Raw genomic sequence first — 18173 nt, 5'->3', positions numbered from 1 at the left:
ATCTTTTGATTTTAAGATAACTTAAGCTTTCCTTAAGCTTAGTTATCATCTAATGATCAAAACCCGCTCTTAAAATTAACAAATAATCAACAAAATATAAAACTCACCTTTGCTCTAGCTTGGGCACGTTGGAGAAGAGAAGAAGATGACACATGCATCACATGGGTATTATAATACCCACTAAATTTTATTTAATTATTTTTCTTGTTCAATGACCTATTTTCCCTTTGACTCTTTCAATAATTACTAATAACCCTTCAGGAAATTCTTTCACATAAATCATTGAACTTTTCAACTTTTTCACTTTAATCACCAAATTATGAAATTTTACAATTTGATCACTAACCCGTAGTTTGGGATGTTACAAATCTCCCCTCATTTTAAGAAAATTCTTCCTCGAATTTTCATTACACACATTGATAAGAACATATCTCCTAATGTTCTTATGTTGTCTCCTTTACTTACTCTTTCATTCTTTTAGTTCTTCAACTAACTTTTTCCTTTATTCAATCATCTACTGTCGTTTATCATATAAACAGTAACCATTAACCTCATCTATTTTTGTCTTTTTCTCATTCGATTCTGCATTTTCCTTTATACCTTCATATCATGTCACTTATCACATAAACAATAACATCCATTTCCATTATTCAATATCATAAATCCATCTCTAATTCCTCATAACAGTAACCAAATTCTTATTCCATCATCATTTGACCAAAACACAACTTTAAATCTTCTTCAACTGTGATTAAACATATACTTTATAAAATCAAACAAATTTTTTCATCACCTTACATACTTTTCGTATTTCTATATCGAACTTATCATCTACACTCCATATAACCTTTATCATAATTAACCCTTTAATTTCCTTTTTCCATTTAATTTCCTTATCTCTTTACTCTACCATAAATCAAAATCTCCTTGTAACATATATCATATCTTTTCTTCTAACTCTCATACTCTTATCATATCGCTTATGCTTATTACTGATTATCGACCTTCATCGCATCTTTGTAACTTTGATAATTCACTTTATTTATACAGAACCTCTTCCTTTACCATCTCTCGTACTGATACTTTCTTCCTTAATTTTATACAAATACTTATTCTTAAACTCTTCTTATCCATCCTTAGCTTTACTCAACCATACGAATCTTCATTTCCTTCACTATATCACATTCATATAATCAACACATTTTTCATCATGTAATCTTATTAGCTAACACTAACTCTTTCTTCTAGAGTACAAACCCTTATCATGTCCACACTATTGCTTATACATAGTATTATCCCTTTATTTCAAATCCATAACTCTGATGTTATTCATCTTATAAACGTATCACTATTCACTTATTATTGAACTCTTCTACAAATTCTAACCACGCCATTTGATCTTTTAACGTTCTTATGGTGACATTTGTTCACCATATTCTATCTTATCCACGTAATAACAAAACTTCTCAATTTAACTTCACCACCTTGGAGAAATGAAAACCTTCTAACATTATTTTCATATCATTTATCCAAAGGTCTGTAACAACATAACCTTCCCCATATTCACTCTTGAGCTCGGGTGCTCATAACTCTTTTAACTCTTTTGATACATTCATTCTATGAGTTAACGAAATATACAATTGAAAACACATCGGAATATCATTCAATATCATGAATCATTATCTAATATATAGGCATTTCCTGAGGTTTTCGCTCTTCTCCCTGCCTGGCCAAGGCAAGTGAATGCTATTACCTTCAGGTCTATCGCCTTGTGCTTCACTTGGAAACTCTCATTTATTCATATGCTCATATCATTTCTTCTATCACATATCACGTGTGCATATGATCATCCAATTCATATCATATAACATATGTCATTTGCATACGTTCACATATCATCTATCATATCATATAAACATATATATCTCATAAATAATTCTCAGGTATTCACTTATCTTATATAACATAACAATTTAACTCTATTAACAAGATAACACACTCCTTACCCTATCAGATCAGAAAATTTTCCACTTTGTGTTGGCATGTATACTTTTTAAAATACTTTTGACTTCATTTTTAGCCTAGAATCGGCTAAACCGTAGCTCTGATACCATTAAATGTAATACCCCAACCCGTACCCGACCCGAATACGAGTCTGAGATATTACATTGACATTTCAAAACCTTTATTCTTGTGAAATAACTGGACATTTGAATTTCTATTAACAAAATACGATCATATATTGTTCAATTGTGTTTGGTATAAAATTTTAAGACAAAAATGTATTTATGAACCGTGAAATACAATATGAACAGTACCGTGAACAGTAATGAACATTGCACCAAAAATTCGAAGCAAAATTGTGCATTGATGCACTGCTACAATGACTTTCGTAAAATGTTCATAAAACTCGTAAAAATTTAACCGTTTATTACTATACAATTGTCATTTACATAAACACGTTTAAAGCATTACAAAACTCAATCGTATGACTTTTCAAAACCGATTAGAACATATCAGATTTAATCCTTTATTTACATGCCAACCACTTTCCTTATTACAAAATACATACTATTCATTTCTTTTCTGATTTGAACTTTGGAAAGGAGAACTGACTGTCTTGCATAACTCTTATCAATCTTCCTCTTCTCAGAACCTACGTGTGAAATAATCACACGCTAAGTCTACGACTTAGTGAGGCATATAAAATATATAATATAACCATATAACATTTCGTATAAACAAAAGGTATACATCTGCAAATACTATCATTAATCCATTTTTCTTACCATATATTCATCATATAACACATATATCACTATACTAAGGAATAACATATCCTCTTATCATGTATTTCATGTAACATGTTCTTGCTTTCATATAGTCACATTTCATATATTCATGTACACATAAACATCACATCATTCACAAATCAAATAACATTTTAGGAGTCATTTCATACCATAGTAACTCCGTCACTGGCTCATCGCAAGCCAATGCTTATTCAATAACATAAGTACAATTAAATTGCACTCACCTTAGCCTTGCTTGCTTTGATTCAATCCTAACTCTTCGATTGTTCCGTAACTCATTTAGGCTCGATATCTACATAAATATAATTTCTGAGATGATTATCAAAAGCCTAAACCTTATAACTTGATGTTAATAACTCAAGCTAGTTTAATGAACCAAAATTTCATTTTTCCTTTAGGGGGTGTATCGATGCACTATGGGTGCATCAGTTCACAAAATAGCTTTGAACTCCCATGCATCGATGCACCCCTTAATGCATCGATGCACATTCAAAAATTATCTTAGTGCATCGGTACATACTCATAGTGTATCGATGTACCTGTCCAAAATAGCCCGAAATTCATCAACACTTTACCCAATTTTCATGTATAAAATCCTTATCATGCAACTAAACTCATCTATAACAACTTTAACAAATTTCTATCATTCCAACACTTTATAATCTCCCATATTTCATCCAAATTCTTAAGGCTAAGAATCATAACAAAATTTCCATGTTATCCAAACTTAATTCTAACACTTCTAACTTCTTATTCTCATAGATGACAAGTCAAATTCATCCTCCAAATTCATTTAAATCTTCTTATTCAAAATTCCACCTAAAAACCCATTTTCTTTAATCTTTCGTAACTTCTTCAATCTTTCGTAACTTCTTCAATCTTTCGTAACTTCTTCATCTTTTGATTTTAAGATAACTTAAGCTTTCCTTAAGCTTAGTTATCATTAATGATCAAAACCCACTCTTAAAATTAACAAATAATCAACAAAATATAAAACTCACCTTTGCTCTAGCTTGGGCACGTTGGAGAAGAGAAGAAGATAAGTTTGGAAACTTATCTCTTCACACATGCATCACATGGTATTATAATACCCACTAAATTTTATTTAATTATTTTTCTTGTTCAATGACCTATTTTCCCTTTGACTCTTTCAATAATTACTAACAACCCTTCAGGAAATACTTTCACATAAATCATTGAACTTTTCAACTTTTTCACTTTAATCACCAAATTATGAAATTTTACAATTTGATCACTAACTCGTAGTTTGGGATGTTACATGCTGTAAATTTTAGTAGTTTTTGCATTAACTTTGAAATGTAATATTAATTTTTTAATTATACTAACCTAATAGTTTTGAAAGTTTAATTGGATGTTGTAATACCATTGCTCCATTTCGCAATTGTTGAGATCCATGCCGCCGATAGAGTTTTACAATAATTTAAGTTTCACCAACCGATAGAAATGTCAATATATAACATTGACAATTTGCATAAAATAGATGCGCGTGGGAAGCATAGCAGAGATTGGCCGAGGAAGCATGCTACATTCATACATCAATGGCAAAATAGACATTTACGATTGCCTAATCATTCCGAGTACAACCCGAAGATTTTGATTTCAATATTTCTCCCTACCTCCAAAATTATGAAGCAAATGGAAAACCATACTTGACAATGCCGGAGGAGTGGTCCGAGTGGAAAAGAATGAAGGCAAATTATGAAAAAAAATCATTATCTTCATCAACATCTTCATCTTATGCGTCTGCCAATTATTATCCATTGCAAGAAAGTTATGGCGGATATGGTGCGTATCAACCATCGATGGAGAGTCGAGTGGCGTGGGTGGGATCAAGTGCCACATTCACAACAATTTTCCGCAGAACTGGAAGAAAGAGGTCCATGGGATCATCTTCTTCATCACGAACAATCTTAATTTTAGGCAATGACGACAATGATGGCGTCAAATACCTTGCCTACTCCATCGTTTTCACCCGAAGATGTATATCAAACTGGTGGAGTAGTGTTCGACACATCGGAACCAGAAGAAGAGGAAAATGAAGAAGGTGGACAACCATGATGAAATCGACGAGCACCATGTCACTACCATTCTACCATACCTCGACATCGGCAAGAATTGCACAAATATAAGTAATAAATTTGTTTATTTAAGTTTTTTGTACTCAATATTTAATTGTATCAAAAATTAATTGTTAAGTAATATATTTGTTTATTTTTTAAATTATAATTAAATAAAGTGTAGATTTTTAAAATTATAAAAAATTATAATTGTTTAAATTTCATTGATATTTAGTGTAGTTATTAAAATAAAAAAATATTAAATTTTTTAAAATTTTGAAGTTAAAAATAATATCAAACTTTTAGAATTTTTTAACAAATTTGAAAAAAATAATATATATTTTTTTAATTTCAAAGTTAAAAATAATATCAAACATTTAGATATTTTTAACAAATTTGAAAAAAAACGACATGGAACTCGTCACGCTGGTGTGACAAGTTCCAACGGGTATAAATTCAAAAATTGGACCATTGGGGAATGATCATTTTTTTAAATTAACTGGAACTCGTCACATCGAAGTGACAAGTTCCAACGACTATTTTTAAAAATTTTAGTATAAATAGGGGTTTAGGGTAAAGATTATGATGTATGAGAAGTGACAAAAAATTGAGAATATTAAATATGTGGCTGTGGGAAAAATTTGGGATTGATTTGGCTAACGGTGTTTATGGGTTTCACAACACAGACTCGAAAAGTGATGATTCGGATTTAATTTATTCTTCAGATGAAGAGTGGAAAAAGGAGGCAATAAAGTACATAGTTGAGGAACATTAAAAGAATAAAATGAAAATGAAAAAGGAGAAGAAGAGGAAGTATGAAGATTTACCGAAACGGTGTAGCAAACAACTAGTTAAGAGGGAAGAACAAATAAAAAGAAGTATAGAAATTGAGAAGAAGAAGACGAAGGAAGATCAAATTATAAAGAGATGTAAAAAAATGACATATGTTTAAATATTCATTTGTATGATTTTAATTTATGTATGACGTTGTCTTTAATAATTAATTATTGTCTCATTAAAATTCAAAATTTTATTTATCATTAAAATGGAATGTTATAGTTATCAAAATGATTAATTTTGAGTAAATTCTCAATTAAAAAACTTTAATGAAGTTTTAAATTTAAAATTTAAATTGTCAGTTACAAATTTGTCTTCTCCCTCAAGCGTGACTGTAGGATGAATATAGTACCTAATAATGGTTTCAGGGATGAAAAATTCCATTGCTTGCAGTAGACGTGGTAGCGTATTATATGATTGATCCCAATCACCATACAACCAGGTCATTACTTTTCGTTTAGCCATCCATGCCTTGTAATAAGTCGAAATATATCCAAATGTATTCCGAATGGATGCCACTAACACAGAAACGGGCACTCTTGGATTTTTTTCCACCAACAGCTTCACATAAAGGTATATAACATATGAATCTAAATGTATGTGGTCTTGTGTCAAGAGGTCATTGTACATGCGTGCTCTGCATTGAACCTTGTGACTTCCCACAACATCTTCTATTGTAGATATGATACTCGTATCCTCCATTTACAACTATCATCATGGTGTATACACCTTGCGAAATAAGTCTTTTGATCCGACTCCGTGACAGAATTGAATATGAGCTTTGATGCAATACTCCTTGATTGCTTGTTGTGCCTCTTTTTTTGTTTCAAACTGAGACCCAATAGCCAAATCAGATGACCGCTCGTCTGAAGAACCCCAGTGGGCAGCACATAACTCTGGCATATCAAATATTTTAGGATTCCACATAGCATTGTTGTTAATGTCATGCATTGTAACTGCATGATGATACCGAGACAAATCATGGTGAGGCATTTCAGGTTGAGAGTCTGTCATTGCCCAAACATTTGGAGCATTATGCAATCCTTGACATCGTGAAATAACTACCTAACATACATCATCCTCAACATCTAAACCTTGTCCCTCTGAAGTAGCCTAAAAAAACTGACTCGTCAACTAATGGTGTGTCGTCATCGTCTACCAACAGAACAATATCTTCATATCCTCTCTAAATTCAGCAAGGCTTTCACCGAATCGTCCAACAAGGTTATCATCACCATAACTTGCATGTGGTTGAGCGGGTCCTGCATCTTTTGTTCTTTAAGCTGGCACTGATGACGTTGAAATATCAGTTGAATTCGTGGTTTCGACGTACATCTCCACCATATTATTATTTGATGATTGATGAAGTCCAACCATAACAGCAAAATCGTCATCATCATCAATCTGAACTTTTTCATATGTCATTGGATTTGAAGAGATCAGGTGCCGATAACTTAAACATGAAACAAAAGCTCCAAGTTTTCTCTCAATTTTTTGTTTCATTTGAAGATGAGATACATCTACAGGGAACATCATATTGATCGGCCTGTCTGACTTAAACACAACACCAACATCAGTTTGTAGAATTTCTCCATTATAATGGAAAAATGTGAAGAATTTGTTACTCATTGTTTGAAATGTTTTTGGTTAGATGAAAGGAGTTTGTTGTGTAAAAGATTGAAGATGAAAGAAGTGTGTTATGTAAGAGATTTAAAATGATATGCACAACTTAAAGAAAAGACATATTTTTCCCGTTGGAACTAGTCACACTGGCATGAGGAGTTCCATTGAATTTTTTTTAAAAAATCGGCCGTTGAACAACATTCAATCCAACAGTAAAAAAAGTCAAAATTATACTCGTTGGAACTCGTCACGCCAGCGTGATGAATTTCATGGATACTATTGCAATTGTTGTAGATCCCAAATTAAAAGTTTGGGTGCCCGGGTGGATTATTTGGCCCAATATTTCTCTCATTTTGACTTAAAATTAAAAAAATTGATCATTATTTCAAAAAAATAACATTTTCTTCCCAAATCATCATAACTATCGTCCATGTTTCTTCAAATGATCATGGCTTTTGCGATGAAACTATTTCTAGTAGAGCAAAGCACGTCACAAATCAACATTTTCAAATCCTTTTTTAGGAGAAAATTTGTTTCCATGGATTCAAATCACCATGTTTTTTTTATGATTTCACATTTCAAATCACCATAGTTGCAAACCCATTTGTTTCCCACCAAAATGAACCCGTCTTCTTCTTCTCAAACATTATTCCTCCAATCTATGAATTGTATTTCTCGTAAAAGGGTGATGTGGATGGAGATTTAGGGGAGGGGAGAGGGAGATAATGAGGAATTGGGGGAGGAGGAGGGAGACATTGATGAAGTTTTAGGGGAGGAGGAGGGAGACATTAATGAAGTTTTGGAGAAGGAAAGAGGGAAACAGTGAGGTGAGAAATTAGGAGAAAGATGTCCGTAAAATTTAGGGAAGGGAAAAGGCAAATAGTGAGTGTTTGAGAGAGGGAGATGGATATTGGTGGAAAATTGTAGGAGGGGAAAGGGAATGTGATATAATGAGGGCTTGAGGGATGAGAATGGAAGATTGTCTAGGTTTTGGAGAGGGGAAGAGGATAATAATGAGGGTTTGAGAGGAGAAAGATAAATATTGATGATGATTTGGGGTTTGAGGTTTTTGGATTACGGTTTAAGAGTATAATTTAGAGATTTTATTTTTATTTTATTTTTAAATCTTATATATTATAATTAAATATTAATAAAACTTTATATTATCATTATATATTAATAAAATAAATCACATCATCAAGTTGTTAGTGCAAAAACGGAGAAGTGATAAAAAAAATTAATGTGTAAAGTTTAGTTATTAAATTAAAAGTTTTTAAACTTAAGTGGTCAAAATAGGAGGAGAAGAAAGTTAATTGGTGAATTAAGTAATTTACCCCTTTAGGGGGAGGGGGGCAAAATTAGAGTTGAGATAAATTTGGGTTTAGGATCAAAATTGCATAATTTAACTCACCATTGATATTTAATTACTAATATATATATATATATATATATATATATATTTGTATATCATTTTTCCTTTCACCAGGATAATCAAATTAGAAACTATATAATTCCATGTAGAACTTGAGTTTAAGCTATAGTTGAAAATGTAGCTTAAATAACTAACGGGATTGGTTCAAGTAGTAAACATCTTAATATCACTTAAGTAGGTCTCAAGTTCGAGTCGTTGTGTATGCAAAAAATACCCGCTGGGAGACTCGCCCATCAAAACCAAGTGTGCAAAAATTTTAAAAATTTTAATTTTGACCCTTAAAATTTTAAAAAAATTCAATCCCAAAATTTTAGAAATTCAAAATTAAATTTTAATTTTTTTAATGTTCTTAATTAAACCCCCTCTCATAATTTTTAAAAAATCTCATTAAATCTCTTAAAATTTGAAAAATTGTAGTTAAATCCTAATTTTTTGGAAAAATATAAACTAAACCCTTCAAAATTTTAAAAAATCTTAATTTAAACCTCTAAATTTTTAAAAATTTTAAGTTGGTATCCCCAATCTCTACCACCAAGTTTCGCCACTAGGTTTACAAAATCCAATCATCCTTTTCTTAGATCTTTTTGTATAAATTTGTTACTCAAGTCACCAACTTTTGAAGGAGTTAGACCCGACCAAATCAGCTTCCACATATTATCAGTGGTATACCCGGCTGAAGAAATTGATTCACAATAAGACTTTTGCCTATATACTCCGTTTGAAGTTCCAGATCACTTTAAACAATCCATATTTGTTGCATTTCTAGAGGCAATTGTAATACAATTCAAGAATCCATTCCAACAATCTAACTCCCAATCGAACAGTCATTTACAGAATTGAATGTTCCGTTTCCAAACTTCATTCGAGTAGTTTCCAAACTCAGACTTTCCCCTCCTTTTTTTACTGCAAGAGTAAACATATGATGATAAGAAGACTTAAGGGGGGAGGATTCCGCCCAAGTGTCCGACCAAAAATCGATTCTTTCCATCGCCAAGGATAAGATGAAGATTTCTTGTGAAACTATCTTCAGGGTTCAGTAAAGGGCTTGTGATGTTTCTCCAAATCCAATATCCATACCAAGATGTGGCAGGGGTAAACATCAAACTTCTCGACTCATATCCATTTTTGGCGTCCAGCACTCTTTTCGATAAGCTAGTTGGTTCGGTCCCATATCTCCATAGCCACTTGTTAAGAAGGGAGCGGTTCCAAAGACTTGCATAAGAACACCCAAGACCCCTGTAGTCTAGGCTTAGCAATCTTCTCCCACTTTATCCAATGGATCGACCTACCATCAGAGAACGCCATATAAAACTTGCAATCAAGTTGTTTAATTTTGACGCAATGGACACTGGAAGTTTAAATAGAGAGATATAGTACAACGACAAGTTAGCTAGTACCGATTTAACTAAAGTTAATCGGCCCCCAAACGAAAAACAGTTTCCCTTTCCATCCGTCTAGTCTCGCTTGAACTTTATTGATGATAGGCTGCCACAAAACCTTAGAATTGCACCGAAAATCCAAAGACAACCTGAGATATTGGGTTGGAAAAGAGTCAACCCCACATTTGATGGAGTCTGCCCATGCTGATATGAGATTATTACACAACTTGATGCTGTCGTAACCGTTTTCGCCCGGGCACGAAAATTTTACTTGGCGGGAAAAATAAAATGAATAAGTAAATGATTTTTTTTAAAATGTTTTGGAAGTCGCCATCGACCTTTTTGGATTAGGTAGGTCGAATACCTAAAAATTATCTTTTAAAAGAGTTTTTAAGAAAACATCAGTTAAAAGATAAACTGATCTGCGTTTTAAACAAAAATTTGTTCTTTTTAATAATAAAAAGGGGTTCGTGGTCGATTACGTTTGGGGAAGGATTAGCACCCCCACAACGCCCAAAATTGGTACTTATTAATTATAAATTGTCTCTATTATTAAAAATTCAAAGATATATTTAATTTACAATCCTGTTATTTATAATTTAAAGAAAATATATATATATATATTTATTTAAATAACATATTTATTTATTTAGAAATATCAGAAAAGGGCTTCTAGGTATTTTAAGACAGCTCTTTCTTTTGATATTAAAAAATAAATAAATAATAATAAAAAATTATTTTAATATAGTAAGATATTTATTTATTTAAAAATATTATAAAAGGGTTTCTAGTTGCTTTAAGACAACTATTTCCTTCAATATTAATAAATAAATATTAAAATATGTAATAATTTTTCCTAAAAATAATTTAAATAAAACTAAATTATAATTTTTATAATATTTAATTATTTAAAATACCAGAATAGGACATCCAGTTGTATTAAGACTGCCATTTTATTTGATATTGAAAATAAATAAAGATTATTATTTAAAAATATATATATATATATATATTTATGTGACTAATATGAAAATAATAATAAAATAATATAAAAGTAATAACAAAATAATAAATAAATAATGATTAAAATAAATTAAAAAGCAATAATATTAATTTGTAAAATATAAAAAAAATCAGGGTCAAAAATGAAAAGAAACAAAATATTGGTGACTAAAAGTAAAATATCAAAATTAAAGGGTATATTTTGAATTATTATAAAAATATAATTACTAATAGTGTAATTTAAACTAATTAATTAATAGGTGATTAAGATAAATATTAATTAAACTATGAGGGACTAAAATGGGTATTTACCCTAATATACATATAAAATACTGGTATGGACTAAAACATAATAAAATAAAATTCAAAGACTGAATTAAAATGTTCAGAAGTTAGTTTCAGTGACTAAAATGAATAATTACAAAACTTGGATGACTGCGTAGGGTTTGGCCATGCGCGAAATTACAGATATACCCCTCCCAAAACGACGTCGTTTGGGAAGGGGTATAAATACCCTAAACGGCTGGCCAGAAGGGCCAGCATCCTCATTTCTTCTTTCTCTCTTCTCTCTCTAACTGAGAGAGAATTTTTAACTCTCTCGCCTCTCTCTTCAACTCCCTCATCTGAGGGAAAAGAATTCCGACCGTCCGCCTTACTCCGGCGCCGGTAGCCACCGTCGGCCACCGTTCAAGGTGGCTGGAATTTGGAAAATTATCCCAAATCGTAGATCTCTATTTATCCTAAAAATCCTTAGAATTTCCTAGATCTAGGATTTTACCTTCGAAATCCGAAGGTTTCCGGCGATGTTTCAAATGCCTCCAATGACAAAGTAAGCTCTCTTTTTTCTTCTTTTTTTTACTGGTTTGCTGTTGATTGGGATCGTTGGTAGCTTTCTGTCTTCCTTCGTTTTTCTTCTCTCATCTTTTTTTTCTGTCCGTTCTTCTGTCTTGCAGGTGGGGTGGCTTTTATAGCCACCACCGAGGCTCTCGTTGGACCGGTCCCAGAGATGAGTTCTGGTGAGTCACCAAACTATGTGGTGACTTACCTCATAGCCTACGACGTGGGCGGCGGGTGTTGAAGCAGCAAAGCTTCTGGAGTCTTCAGCGAGGCGGCGACGTCGTGGCTGAAGTGGGTTTGAACATCAGGCTGCAAAAGCGTCGGCAGTAGCTGTTCTGGAAGCAACGGCTGGGACGTGGCCCTAGGGTTATGATACCCTAGGGTTTCATCTGCTAGAGTCATCTGGGCCGTTGGATCTTGCCAGATCCAACGGTAGAGAAACAAGGCGGCGGCTGAGAAATATGAAACCCTAGGGTTTCCTCTGTATCCGGGCTGTTGGGCCAGAGTTGGGTCTGGGCATGTAAACGGGCCTCCAGTTTTGTAATTTATTTATATATAATAATAATAATAATAATAAAAATAATAATAATAATAAAAACAAAAAATGAAAAAATTAGTGTTTACAGCTGCCCCTCTTTACTTATTCTTATGTTAACAAGAATAGAGCAAAGACGAAAAAACAATAATTTTTCATTTGACTTCTTTTGAGTAAGACTGAAATGTTAAAAACATCATTCCAGAGGTCTTAAAAAACATCATGCACTGAAGGGCTTATAGATGACCCGAAGGTTTTGAAAACATCATGCACTGAAGGACTTACAGATGACCCTAAGGCTTTGAAAACATCAAAAAGCTCCCGAAGGCTTTTTTGGAAACATCATTCACTGTAGGACTTACAGATGACCCTAAGGCTTTGAAAACATCAAAAAGCTCCCGAAGGCTTTTTGGAAACATCATGCACTGTAGGACTTACAGATGACCCTAAGGCTTTGAAAACATCAAAAAGCTCCCGAAGGCTTTTTGGATACATCATGCACTGTAGGACTTATAGATGACCCTAAGGCTTTGAAAACATCAAAAATCTCCCGAAGGCTTTTTGGAAACATCATGCACTGTAGGACTTACAGATGACCCTAAGGCTTTGAAAACATCAAAATGCTCCCGAAGGCTTTTTGGAAACATCATGCACTGTAGGACTTACAGATGACCCTAAGGCTTTGAAAACATCAAAAAGCTCCTGAAGGTTTTTGGAAACATCATGCACTGTAGGACTTACAGATGTGGGAAATAGTTTACTAAGTAAGAAACTATGAAAATCGTTTTCTTACTTTTCAACAATTTCATTTTTAGAAAAGATTGAATGAGAAACTATGGAAATCGTTTTCTCATTATTTTTGAAAATAACATGTTGATTGGGTAACATGACCCAATCTCAAGATAATGTTCATTCTTGTGGATTGCGTCCATCTATTCTTCAGAATTTGGCATGATTCCTGCATTTGCGGTTTTGAATACCTTCTTTTTGTAAGGTATTTTTTTACCATGAATCTTCTTGTTTTTCCGAAGATCTGTAAAACTTCATGTTTGAATGCACTCAGATGTATCAATGTAATGCATTGTCTATTGTGCAAATGATGTTCTTATGAATGCATGAATGTTGATGCAATCTTCATTTGACTTCAAAGTGGTGAACTTGGTCTTCCTTCACTTCATCATTTATTGCCAGGGTTACCTCTAGATATCAGTGTAGAGACTTATGCTATCAAGCTTGCATTTCTGCAGAATCATCTGATCAACTTGTATCTTGGTGCATTCTTTGCTTTATTTAAGTATTAGAAGAAATGTTTCATTTATGGAACTCTTGTCGTAGTCAAATTTATGACCCTGATGCCCCATTTTGTCTTGGATAAAACCAACTTTATTTGCTTGGAATTGTGTATAAATCCCATAAAGCTTTCATCTTTGAAAAGAGAATCTATCATCTTTAAAAAGAGAATCTATCATCTTTGAAGAGTGTAGATGTAGATATGTCTGACTCAACGGGGATTAATTAGGGGAGTAGAGTATGTTATAATTTAACTCGTGAAACACATCATAAGGAAGATTTATTCCAATTCCTTTCATGTCTCCACATATAATCAATCTCGAATAAGGCAACTTGGACCATATCATGTCGAGATACTTAACAACAACCTGTCGTTCAACCATAATTGGCTCCACTAGTTTCTTGTTGTTAAAATTTCCGCTTCCCTTCTGTGGAAAGAAATCTTCGTCATATCTCACTTCAAAGCTTGGTGTTGAAGAAGACAAACTTCATCTTAGATCAATAAATGAAAACGCCATATGATAACAACATTGGTTTAGCATCGGAATAACTGGTTCGTAAAACATTTGACAACACATTCATCATTTCCTGTGGTTTCTACTTAGATGTAAAACATTTGACAACATATTCATCCTTTCCTGTGGTTTCTGCCAAGATTTCTCAATAATTGAAACTCTTTGCATATTTGTTCAAAGCTTTTGTATGATGTCACAAGATCACTTGAGAACAAAACTCAGTGGGGATACAAGTGAGATGTTGGTATGACCAAAAAGTCGGTCAAATTCACAAAATATGCTAGTGTCGAACTGAATAAGAGACACTAACTGATCTTGATATCATCTAGGGCAAGGGCAAGTGTGATATTGATTACACTTTCTTCTGTAAAAAGTGTTGTAGGAATTAGAAACACATCAGCTATAGGAGCCATGTACAAAACGATATCCATGGAATTCTTGCCGCTGGGGATGAAACGCACAGGATACAACCAAAATAGATGAAAACTCAGTTCACCCTGGCTGGCAATGATAACCCCAATAACAACAGGAATAACAGTAATATAAGTGAGTTGAGTCTCCCTTTCCAATGTCATCGATTAAACGAAAACTATTGTGAAAAACAGCTTCGTAATCCCAACAGTATGGTTGTAACTAACTGCCAGGAATCTCAAAGAAATATTTTCAATTGTCACCGACACAGAGAATGTAAAATTCAAAGCTGAGATCCTGAGGAACTGAACCCTGGATCGAGTAGTCTACCTGGGGATCATCTTTATTCATGCAATCATGATGTAGTTTAACACACTGTCATGTGACACATGGTTTAAGAAGATTAAGTATTTGAAACCTTACTTGCTGAATAAATATTTGTTCAACAACAGGACCCTAATATAACTGCCTGATGAACGAAGCAATTATGTGTAGTCAGATTGACTGTTATTGTTTCACCATTTTCATTCTTCATATTTTTCTGTCTCATTGGAAATATTTTCTCAAATCAATGATCTTTAACACATGATGATGTGGGCCTTCAGCATGCCCCAGCATTTGCTGATACGAACGTTCAAAAATGTATCAACAGTCCTAATTCTGATTGAAATGGGCTTTCAGCATGCCCCGATATTTGCTTCTTGTTAATCTGAGCCTTCAAAATGCCCTACATGGATCTGCCTGAAGGAACCTTTAAAATGCCCCAACATTTTGCTGATACAGATGTTAAAAGTGTGCTCAACATTACTTCTTGTTGAGATGAGCCTCCAAGAATGCCCAAATATTCATATTGTTGTGAGCCTTCAAAATGCCCCAATATTCTATTTCTGGTTGAAAATGGGCCCTCAAAATGTCCCTCTAGATTTGTCTGATTCACTCTCAATGTCTATTTGACTGAAATGTCATGATCCCCACGAGGTCCAATTTTGACAATGAACTGTTGTAGGTACTTGTAGCTTTATTCGTGCCCCAAATTGTTTATCTTGAATACTCTCATTCTGGTGTCACTAAACAGTAGTATTGTCAAGTAACTGGAGGAATGCTCTTCATGTTGTCACAAACTTAAGAAGTACTCAATCATTCTGACAAAACGTCTGAGATATATGTCTTCTGAATGAGGTGACCATTTTCTGTATCTGGAGTGATTTAGTCAGATAAAGCAATATAAATAGCTTTGGTAATCTGTTCCAGGCTGACACAGTGGCTTATCATCTTTCCCTGAAGGCCATCTCTGAAATATACTTTTCTATGGGAGAGAAACCAATTTATGCAAACAGTAATCTGATGCACTGGCAAGACTACATAAACAATGGTACATGCTCTTGAAAAAATCCACACCCATGCAACATGTTGGTTCTGATAACAACTCATCTGATTATGAAGCGATCTTTCAGGATGATTTCACAAATATTGATAGTTCTTTCTGATACCGAGGAAATCCTGAATTCTGATTCTGATGAGGAGAATAAACTGTTATACTTGAAGAAAATGGAATATTCAGAGATTGAGGCTTCAATAGCCATGGAGAGATGTGGTCCGAATTCATCAATTACAGAGTTGACAGATTTTATATATGCTGCTCAAATGGCTAAGGCTGCTGACACACTTCTTCTGGTAGAAGATAGGAAGCCATTATGCAATGATCCCAATTACAAGAAAAGGCTAAACTCGAGCTATGATTTTTTGGAAAGGAATAAGCAGAAGAAGCTTGAAAAGAAGCTTCTTAATGAAGACGATCATGCAGTTCATCTTTCAATTCCAATGATTGGTTTGGGGTTCCTACTGAACCAGATCAGATAACTCAAAGAACACTTCCAAAAGATGCTATTGGGCCTCCTTATTTCTACTATGAGAACGTGGCGCTTGCTTCAGTTGGTGTTTAGACCAAAATGTCACGGTACTTATTCGATGTAGAGCCAAAATTTGTAGATTCGAAGCATTTTTGTGCTGCTGCCCGGAAACGAGGCTATATTCATAATCTGCCAATCGAGAACAAATTTCCTCTTATTCTGCTTACTCCACGCACCATACATGATATTTTTCCATTGACAAATAAATGGTGCCTTCCTGGGATCCAAGAACAAAGTTGAACTGTTTACAAACATGTACATGAAGTGCCAAATTGACATAAAGGATCTGTAAGGCTCTTGAAGCTTATGACGATGAGCCATCTTCGAGTGTCCAGAAGTATATTCTTGATGAGTACTGAAAATGGAATCTGGTATGGGTTGAAGGAATAAAATTGTTCCACTTGAACCTGATGAGGTGGAAACCTTCTAGGTTTCCCTAAAAATCATACACGAGGAGCTGCTAGAGACATGTTCTCCGGTGATATTCATGTCCTGTCTTTTTTCTAGGATCAGTGATGCAGAGGTCGCCTTCTACTGTCTTGGCATATCTTTGAAAACAGATGTGCAAGAACTGAATGATGATCGGTTGGAGCAATTGATGAGTTTTGTCGAATTCGACCTTGTTGTCAGTGGCATCCAGCGTAACAACCTTACTGGAAGAAATAAACATCATTAGGATGAACTAGAAGATTTTTGTTGGTGCATTTTCTTGCAATGACTGCTACGACAACTGTCTCTTCTGCTGCTCCTATATTCCACTCTTTTCGAATCATGGAACGGTTTAGTTGACAGTAAAACTGGTCATCTTCAACTTTTGGAATCCTATAACCAATGTTACCCTATATAAAAGGCCTATAAGGGTAGATTCTGTTCCAATGTCTTATTCTGTGTCACAGGTCCTCAAATTCAAATTCAACAATCTTCTGAAGAACATAATGGATATCATCTTGACAAAGAAAATGATCGGCATAGAAGAAGTAGCAATGATGTATCAAGACTTGAGCTAGCATCATGGTATAACCAGAGTGCAGGTAGTGACTTGTTCATGGCTCTGTGATGTAATCTTCTAGAGAACATGAATTGATGGTTGGGGAAAGTAATCTGTCTGGTGATCCTTATCGCCCTCAGCATGAGATAAACGATAATCTTTCTGGATGAGCTACTAATAATGTCATAGGAGAGTGTCACAAGTTCAACTCTCCAACTTTCTAGCTTCTTGGACCACTTGCCTTCAAAAATGTGAAGTGCTTCATTATTCTGGCCTCGTTCATTCTTTTTCTACAATAGAGGTAGAATAAGCAACAATTGCTTCAAGGACCTTCCTCATTTGAGACTGTCCTGTTTGAAAATGTTTTTCTCCTTTCTTTATTGAAGAATGAAAGAATTTTGTAAAGTATTACCCCTTTCAGGTTCACAATATAATCAAATCATAAATAATGAGTTTAATGAATATCAAATAAATCAACTACATTTTTAAATCATTCAAAAATCATAGTCCTATGGCAAGTGTC

This window comes from Hibiscus syriacus, unplaced genomic scaffold (genome assembly GCF_006381635.1).
Source record: "Hibiscus syriacus cultivar Baekdansim isolate YM2019G1 unplaced genomic scaffold, ASM638163v2 tig00111648_pilon, whole genome shotgun sequence".
In the NCBI taxonomy this organism is placed as follows: domain Eukaryota; kingdom Viridiplantae; phylum Streptophyta; class Magnoliopsida; order Malvales; family Malvaceae; genus Hibiscus; species Hibiscus syriacus.
This window is presented reverse-complemented; position numbering follows the sequence as displayed.